We start from the raw sequence: 9,857 nt of genomic DNA on the forward strand, positions 1-9,857 counted from the left end.
CCCGACTCCGGCAGTCTGTCTTGGCAGATCTCCCCAGAGTGGTCCTTGCTTCTCACCTGGATTCCTGCTGGTGCAGGAGCCTGTATACAGAGGGACTCCCTCACCCAGCCTGGCCCCTCTGCTGAGCACTCTGCACCACTCCTCATGGGCAGCAGTGGGACCGGGTACTCCTTAGAGAGGGCCTTGCGACTTTACACTGGAATAAGTCTGCCTCTGCCTCACCCTGCTGTCTCCTGATGGGTTTCATCCCAGGGAGAGATGACATTGCTGGAGGGGTTTGGTAGACTCCTAAGAATCATGAAACCACAGGAGCATGTTTAGGAAGAGATTTTTCTCTGGTTCCTGTCTCTCAAAGGGCACAGATGATAAATATTTATTGTCTTAGATCATGGATTCCTGATACCTCTCACTCAAGGGGACCAAAAGGAACCCCCCGTGTTCATCCCTTGTAAAGTGAGTTCAGTGTACATTGTCTCTTTCCAGTCACTGGATGCGTGGCATCAACTGGTCAATGGGTGCTTGGTGCCATACCCTGCTCACCCCAGTCTCTGCAGGCCATGTCCCGAAGGGTTCCTCAGGAGCTTGGGACTAGGGTGGGAGAGGCACTGTCTGAGACCCGCAATCACTCTCGTTGGTGTTGAGCCCATTCATTTCCAAAACATCTGTCTTTCTCCACTTCCCCCAGGTCTTGGTTTTGAGAAACGTAGCAGGCATGGCTGGGCGCGGTGGCTTACACCTGTAATCCCAGCACTTTGGGAGGCTGAGGCAGGCGGGGTCACCTGAGGTCAGGAGTTCAAGACCAGCCTGGTCAACATGGCAAAACCCCATCTCTACTAAAAAATACAAAAATTAGCCGGGCGTGGTTGTGGCCTGTAATCCCAGTAACTCGGGAGACTGAGGCAGGAGACTCACTTGAATCCGGGAGGCGGAGGTTGCGGTGAGCTGAGATCATGNCAGGTTATTTTGTTGGTGTCAAGTATGTATAGGACATGTGAATGGTTATTTTAATCCTTTTTTTTTTTAGAAGAAATTCGGAAGATAAACTCTTTCTTGATATATATATATTTTCTTTAGCAGCTTGTTATCACTGGAATCAAAGGGAAAAAGTGATCTCTTTTTGCATTGGTTGTATTTGTATGTCACAAATAAAAGACACTTTGTTCAGCTGCTGAGATGGCTTCCTGATGCTGGGGCACCATGGGCAGTGTGAATCTGGGAAGCTTTGGACCCTGAGCCTGTCCCAACATTGGGCCCGAACATCAGAAGGTGCGTGGCTATGATAGCCCCATGCCTTGCCCTGTGAAGAGGCCCCATGCCAGAGAAAACCTCAGGCTGTCTGAGGCAAGCAGCCAGAGTTGGGAACAGAGACCAAATGTATGTGTTTGTGCCACTTCCCAGAAGTTCTAAATAGAGGTCAAAGGTGTTCTGAAGGGCGCCTGCTTTGCATCCTGGAAAGAAAGTCCCAAGCCAGCCTTGTGACATTTGACATCTGTGTCCAAATGTAAATTTCAGTCCCCGTGTGTGGGAGGTGAATAGACGAGAGTGCTTCTTTCCTCTGACTTTATTGGGTTACTCAAAATATTCTTTGTCTCTTAAGATTCCTGCCCTCTTCCGTCCATTCACAGAAGACAGAGGCTCCAAGGAAGGGTAGCTCCTGTCAGGCCTGCTGGGGCAGGAGAGTTATGAGTTGGTGGAGGCTGTGACCCCCTAATGTGACAGATGGAGCAATGCAGGTTGTTCCCCAAGCAGGGGAGCTGGAGCTCAGTACTTTCTGTGGACTGTGGAGGGCTGCCCCACTGTGCTGTGCTTGGCGGTCTGTATCTGTTGGAGTAGGGGGCAGGAGACCCTGATCCACATGGAGTGTTCGTGCCCTAGCAGAGCAAACACCTGGGGAAAGAGGAGCTGGGGTCATACCTGTTCCGCGGGTCCCAGCCGTGGCATGTTGTGGCTTCTCCCCTGTGGGCGGGGGCGCACCTGCAGGCAGCTTTCTTATCTTTGAGGTTTGTGCAGCTGTCTTATGTTTGAGGCCCAAAGAAAGGCAGCACAGCCCTTGGGAAGGGAGAGCAATTTGCCTGGCGAATCACACGGCCAGTTTCCCATGTGACAGAATTCTGCCCCCCAAGTTATTTGTTCCTTGAAGGCTGTGTTTTCATCCCAGGCAGAAACTTCTTGGAATGGCCATCCCCTTGCTGAAGGGTAAATGGCTACAGTTGGAGAGCTTGGGGCCATTCCTTCATCCCTGCTGGCTGTGTGCAGGGAGAGTTGAGGTCTGCACCCATTCCTCTTCCTCCACCTTCACAGTGGCCTGGGCCCTCTACAGCGACTGCTTCAGTGAGGTGTGGTGTGACTCCTGGGGCTGCCCCATGCTGCTGCCACAGCTTCGGTGGGCAGGCGGGGCAAGAGGCACCACCACCGAGCAATAGACAGTCCAGAGCCTGGACTGGACTGAAAGGGACTGTGTCCCCAGGGGGAGGGACGCCATTCACAAGATGGTTTCTGCCGCCAGCTTTGAAGGTAGTTCAAACTAGAGGGCAGGCTTTTCTGGTTTTTGCTAGAATACTCTCTCCCCAAGTGCAACAGAGGTTGTTCTATATCCCTGAGGACAGACGAGGTCTGGGGAGAGGGGAAGTGTTGCTGCGGAGCCTGGTGAACTAATGTGGTGGTGTAACTCCCAGTCTAAGGATAAATTGCCAGTGCCATGGCTCACGCCTGTAGCCCCAGCACTTTGGGAAACAGGCGTGAGGATTGCTTGAGGCTAGGAGTTTGAGACCAGCCTGGGCAACATAGTGAGACCCTGTCTCTAAAAAAAAAATTTTTTTTGATTAGTTGGGCCTGGCGGCAGGCACTTAAAATCCCAGCTACTTGGGAGGCTGAGGCAGGAGGATTGCCTGAGTCTAGGAGTCTGAGGCTGCAGTGAGCCATGATTGTGCCACTGCACTCCAGCCCGAGTGACAGAGCAAACAAGACCCTGTTCTTAAAAAAAAAAAAAGTCATTGTGTCTCATGCCTGTAATCCCAGCGCTTTGGGAGGCCGAGGTGGGTGGATCATGAGGTCAAGAGATCAAGACCATCGTGGCCAACGGTGAAATCCTGTCTCTACTAAAAATATAAAAATTAGCTGGGCGTGGTGGCACATGTCTGTAATCCCAGCTACTTGGGAGGCTGAGGCAGGAGAATCGCTTGAACCTGGGAGGCGGAGGTTGTAGTGAGCCAAGATCACGCCATTGCACTCCAGCCTGGTGACAGAGTGAGACTCTGTCTCAAAAAAAAATTAGGTCGGGCGTGGTGGCTCACACCTGTAATCCCAACACTTTGGGAGGCCGAGGCAGGCAGATCACGAGGTCAAGAGATTGAGACCATCTTGGCCAACATGGTGAAACCCCGTCTCTACTAAAAATACAAAAATTAGCCAGGCTTGATGGCACGTGGTGGAGAATCGCTTGAACCCGGCAGGCAGAGGTTGCAGTGAGCCGAGATTGTGCCTTTGCACTCCAGCCTGGGTGAAGAAGCGAGACTCCGTCTCAAAAAAAAAGAAAAAAAAATTAGCTTGGTGTGGTGGTGTGTGCCTGTAATCACAGCTACTTGGAAAGCAGAGGCTGCAGTGAGCTGAGATTGCCCCACTGCACTCCAGCCTGGGTGACAAAGCAAGACTCTCAAAAAAAAAAAAAAAAAGTTAAATTGAGAGTGAAAAGTAACTTGCTCATGGTCCCAGTAGTAAATGGCAGAGCCAAGATTTGAACACAGTGTAGGAGGTGTTACCCTGTTTCACAGTTAGGTAACCTGCAGCTTAGGAAAGAAAGGAGCAAGCCAAGGACACCCACAGCCGTGTGCTTGACTAGGTCCCTTCCTTCCCTATGCTGCCCTGTCCCACGGTGCCCGTGAGAGGCCCAGCTTCTTCCTGAGCTGCAGCTATGGGCCCCAGAGGCCCCTCCCACCCCACTTTGCTATTCCTGGTGCTGGGGGCAAGGGTGGTGTCTCCTGCTTCTGCCCTGCAATGCCAGGGTATTAGGCAGTGCTGCCCTGGACAGGACATTGGTTTCTGTGAAGTCCATCTACGTTCCTGAATTCTGATTGTGCTGAAGTGAGCAAAGATAACCTGTATTGGGGCTTTAGGAGTATGCTGTGGGTTTTTTTTTTTGTTTTTTTTGTTTTTGTTTTTTTTTTGAGATAGGATCTCCCTGTCACCCAGGCTGAAGTGCAGTGGCACAATCAGCTCACTGCAGCCTCAACCTCCTGGGCTTAAGTGATCCTCCCACCTCAGCCTCCCGAGTAGCTGAGACTACAGGCATATGCCATCACACTCAGCTAATTTTTTGTATTTTTAGTAGAGACAAGGTTTCACCATGTTAGCCAGGCTGGTCTCAAACTCCTGAGCTCAGGTGATCCTCCCGCCTCAGCCTCCCAAAGTGTTGGGATTACAGATGTGAGCTCCCAAGCCTGGCCCTGCTGTGGAGTGTTAATTCTATTAAGGTGAACATTTAATAGTCCCTACAGACTGGCAGGACTGGGGCTGAGGTCACACCATGTGGCGCTGGTGCTTAGTGCAGGCCACCCCAGTGCTGGAGGGAGGAGGCCCTGAGAAATGGGACCAGGCAGGGAGCCTCCTAAGGGGTGGATTCTGTTTGACTCAGAGCAGGGCTTGGTAGGCCACAGCTGGGAGATCGGGAGCAGGGTGAGAGCCAGCTGTGGCTTCCCTGGCAGTTGAAAGCCAGGCCCTGCGCCTCTCTGGGGTCCTGCTCTGGTACAGGATGGCTCTGTTGCAGCAGTTGAGACCAACAGGTGGCCTGGACACTAGTGGCTGCTGTCCAGCTCCCCGGCCCTGAGCCCCTCAGTGGTGACAAAGGACTAGGCAGCCATGTCCACTGAGGATTGTAGTGAGGTCTCAAGCCGCCAAGTGGAACAGCACATGCCCTTGAAGTTGGGCATGTTGTGGAACTGCCCCCATGCCTAGCTCGATGCCTGGCAGGTGGGCCACACGGGTGTCACACATGGAAGATGTCGGGGGACCACTATTGTGGCGGCCCCTCTCTGGAATGTTGGATATATGGGATGGGGAAAGGTGGGGCATGTGGCTGGAGGGGTCCAGGGATGGGGCGATTGGGCTAGGGCCCTCTGAGTGTCCCGGCAGTGAGACTGGTGTACAGGAACAATGAAAAGGAGTGGGGACCTGCCCTAAGCTGATCAGGGGTCTAGAGGCAAGAGAGGCCTATGAGTACTGGAGCTGTGAGCCCAGGCTAGGGGCTCAGAAGGCAGAGGGGCCTGGATGTGGTTCACATTCTGGTAGGGGTGAGGCTGGGGGCCAGTCCATGATGGAGGGAAATGTGGCCTGAGAAGCCAGTCTTCACCAAGCTGGAGCCACGGTCCCACACGGGTGCAAATGCGGTGATCTCGCCCTCATCACACAGGGCCGCTGGCTGTGGTCTGTGTTCCGGAAGGGGTTAACCATCACAGGCTCTCAGCAGGCCCACCCAGCCCTCAGCTTGCACCCTTCCCTCCTGCTGCTGGAACCCTGGGGCGCCCCAGCCAGGACAGCTGTGATTGCCTAGAGAGCAACCCCTCCACCCCCACCCCACCCTGACAGCTGTGTCTGGGCCTGCCCCCTGGAAGCCTGGCAACAGCTGTGCCCCAGGAAGAGCAAACACTCCTCTGGGACCCTTGTCTCTGCCCGCCCCCTCCCTTGACTGCTGCCTGGTTAGGTTTCCCAAACTAGCTCTTCCAATGATGCCATCTCTCCCTCTACCTTCTCCTGGACTTTGTATTAGCACCCCATTTTGCAGATGGGGAAACTAAGGCCCATGGAGGGAAAGGTACATTCTCGAGGTACCCAGCACCCCAGTGTTAGGCCTGTACCTCCTTCCCCCAGGCCCTTGTTCACCTTCCTCCTCTGGGCACTGAGCCGTTCCTGCAGCTTCACCAGAGTCTCCTACTGCTGCCCTTACCCCAAGAGTCCTTCCCCACAGGCAGATGAAGAGGCCCCAGCTGGCCTCTGAGAGCACAGGGCTGGCTTCTTTGCACCCTCACCCTGCAGCCCTCCCTCTGGCCAGCCCCAAGGCTCAGTGCCTGGCACCCACCTGATGTGCCAGGAGGAGAGACCAGGCCAGGTAGGGAAACTGGAGACCCACAACTCAGGTTCTCACCAGCTCCAGCTCAGATGCTTTGGGAGGTGGCAAGCTCTAGAAAGTGTATAGGGGGCCGGGCACGGTGGCTCAAGCCTGTAATCCCAGCACTTTGGGAGGCCGAGACGGGCGGATCTCGAGGTCAGGAGATCGAGACCATCCTGGCTAACACGGTGAAACCCCGTCTCTACTAAAAAATACAAAAAAAAACTAGCCGGGCGAGGTGGCTGGCGCCTGTAGTCCCAGCTACTCGGGAGGCTGAGGCAGGAGAATGGCGTAAACCCGGGAGGCGGAGCTTGTAGTGAGCTGAGATCCGGCCACTGCACTCCAACCTGGGCGACAGAGCTAGACTCCGTCTCAAAAAAACAACAACAAAAAAAAAAAAAAAAAAAAAGAAAGTGTATAGGGGAGGAGCAGCTGAGGGTTTTTACCTGCTGGCCCCTCAGGACTGGGCTGCAGCTTCCTCCCCAGGCCTCGCAGTTCCATATTTGGACCAGAGCAGCTGCTGGACCAGAGCCTTTTATGAAGAGAGGGCCAGGTCTGGGGTGGGGAGACCCAGCGTTTGTCCAGCCTGTGTGTAAGCAGTGGGTCTGGGGTTCTCCTCTGAGGTGGGGCACCTGGTATGACAATCAGTGACAGGAGGCCTGGACCAGCTCCCCTACCCATCCCCAAGGCTTGGGATCTATCCCTAGTGCCCCGCTCAGGGGGGAACAGGTTGAGCCCTAGGATCAGAGAGACCAAGGGCTCAAGAGACTTAGGCCTCACTCCTTGGGAGGGAGGGACTCCCTAGCATGCAGTTGGAGCGTGGGGGCAGTCCCAGGTGGGGGAACTGAGCTCCCTGTCTTTGCAGGCAGCATAGCAACTTTACAGGGTCAGAGGGGGTCCTTGCCCTGTGGAAGGTTCCTGTCACAGTCTGTCACCACATGGGGCACACCTCCCTCATTGGACCAACAAACCCCCTTCTCCTTGCTTATTTTATTTTTTTTATTTTGAGATGGAGTCTTGCTCTGTCACCCAGGTTGGAGTGCAGTGGTGCGTTCTCGGCTCACTGGAACCTCTGCCTCCCAGGTTGAAGGGATTCTCCTGCCTCAGCCTCCCGAGTAGCTGGGACTACAGGTGTGTGCCACTATGCCCGGCTAATTTTTGTATTTGTAGTAGAAATGGGGTTTCACAAGGCCGGACGCGGTGGCTCACGCCTGTAATCCCAGCACTTTGGGAGGCCGAGGTGGGCGGATCATGAGGTCAAGAGATCGAGACCATCCTGGCTAACATGGTGAAACCCCGTCTCTACTAAAAATACAAAAAAGCCAGGTGTGGCAGTGGGCGCCTGTAGTCCCAGCTACTCAGGAGGCTGAGGCAGGAGAATGGTGTGAACCCAGGAGGCGGAGCTTGCAGTGAGCTTGCAGTGAACGCCACTGCACTCCAAACTGGGCGACAGAGCGAGACTCCACCTCAAAAAAAAAAGAAAAAGAAAAGAAATGGGGTTTCACCATGTTGGTCAGGCTGGTCTCGAACTCCTGACTTCATGTGATCTTCCTGCCTTGGCCTCCTGAAGTGCTGGGATTACAGGCATGAGCCACTGCGCCTGGCCTTATTTTTTAAATTTATTACTTGTTTTGAGACCGAGTCTCACTCTGTTGCCCAGGCTGGAGTGCAGTGGCACGATCTTGGCTCACTGCAGCCTCTGTTCCCCGGGTTCAAGTGATTCTCCTGCCTCAGCCTCCTGAGTAGCCTGCCACTGTGCCTGGCTAATTTTTGTGTTTTTAGTAGAGACATAGTTTCACCATCTTGGCCAGGCTGGTCTTGAACTCCTGACCTTGTGATCCACCTGCCTCAGCCTCCAAAAGTGCTAGGATTACAGGCGTGAGTCACCACGCCCGGCCTGGCCTTATTTTTTTGAGACAGGGTCTCGCTCTGTCATCCAGGCTGGCGTGCAGAGGCACCATCATAGCTCAGTGCAGCCTCACCCTCCTGGGCTCAAGCAATGCTCCTGCCTCAGCCTCCCTAGTAGCTAGGACTACAGGTTCGTGCCACCATGCCTGGCTAATTTTTTTCTTTTTTTTTTTTTTTTGAGATGGAGTCTCCCTCTGTTGCCCAGGCTGGAATGCAGTGGCGCAGTCTTGGCTCACTGCAAGCTCCGCCTCCCAGGTTCACGCCATTCTCCTGCCTCAGCCTCCTGAGTAGCTGGGACTACAGGCGCCCGCCACCACGCCCGGCTAAATTTTTGTATTTTCAGTAGAGACGGGGATTCACCATGTTAGCCAGGATGGTCTCAATCTCCTGACCTCGTGATCTGCCCGCCTTGGCCTCCCAAAGTGCTGGGATTACAGGCATGAGCCACCGCGCCCGGCCAATTGTTTGTTTTTAGTACAGATGAGGGTCTTGCCATGTTGCCCAGGCTGGTCTCGAACTCCTGATCTCAAATGATCCTTCCACCTGGGCCTCCCAAAGCGTTGGGATTACAGGTATGAGCCACTGCATCTGGCCTTGTCAAAAATTTTTAAAGTTTTTAATTGAAGTGTAACATACGTACAGAAAAGTGCACAAATCATGGAAGTCCCACCACTCACGATGGACTCATCACTAAGTGAACAGGGTGACCAGAGCCCAGAAGCCAGTCATGCCTCTTCTCGGCCCCCTGTCTTCCTTCTTCCCCTGGGGTCCCCACCACCTGACTCCCACCTCATGGTTCAGACCTGCCTGCTGTTGGGCTTTGTATAAATAGAAGCATGCAGTCTGTATTCTTTCAGGTCTGGCCTCTTCCCTCAACATCGTCTGTGGGATCCATCCATGCTACAGCTGGAGTTCGTTCATTTTCACTACTCTGTCACGTTTCATTGTGTAAATGCGCCACACAGTCTCACTGCTCTCTTGTTGAAGGACTGTGCCTGGATTCTGGTAAGAGTTGGTTGCTGGGAGGGATGGGGAAAGAGCAGAGACCTTGGTATTAATCCAATACTTAATCCAAGACCTAGGTGCAAGCCCTGCCTGGCACTAGCAGACTCAGCTGCGTTATGGAACCTGTCTGCCAGCCTCTCTTTACTCCACTCTGATAGGGGTTCGGAGAGAAACGCATCACAGAGGCCTGAGGAAAGCCGTGGAGCACAGCACAAACAAAAAGTTCAGTTTCCCAGCGCCAGAAAGTCCCCATCACCTCCTAGGGTATCTCCAGGTCCCTTGCCTGTGTTGGGGCTCGGGACACACCACCCCAAAATGCAACTGTAGGAGAACAGAATATCCCACCCTGAAATATACTACTTCGACATATTTTGAGCTGGTTATTCAGAGAAACTGCAGATATAGGAGAAGCTCTGAAAAGCTAACCTTTTTCATGTTTTAATTTTTTTTTTTTTTTTTTTTTTGAAACAGTTTTTTGCTCATTGCCCAGGCGGGAGTGCAATGGCGTGATCTTGGCTCACTACAACCTCCGCCTCCCAGATTCAAGCAATTCTCCTGCCTCAGCCTCCTGAATAGCTGGGATTACAGGTGCCTGCCACCATGCCCAGCTAATTTTTGTATTTTTAGTAGAGATGGGGTTTCACCATGTTGGCCAGGCTGGTCTCGAACTCCTGACCTCAGGTGATCTGCCCACCTTGGCCTCCCAAAGTGCTGGTATTACAGGTGTGAGCCACCATGCCCGGCAAAAAGCTAACCTTTTTGAGAAGAAAAGTATTTTTATCTGAGGAAAGTAAATCAATCCTATCTATCTATCTATCTATCTATCTATCTATCTATCTATCTA

This window comes from Rhinopithecus bieti, unplaced genomic scaffold, assembly GCF_001698545.2.
Source record: "Rhinopithecus bieti isolate Rb0 unplaced genomic scaffold, ASM169854v2 scaffold_13271, whole genome shotgun sequence".
Lineage (NCBI taxonomy): Eukaryota > Metazoa > Chordata > Mammalia > Primates > Cercopithecidae > Rhinopithecus > Rhinopithecus bieti.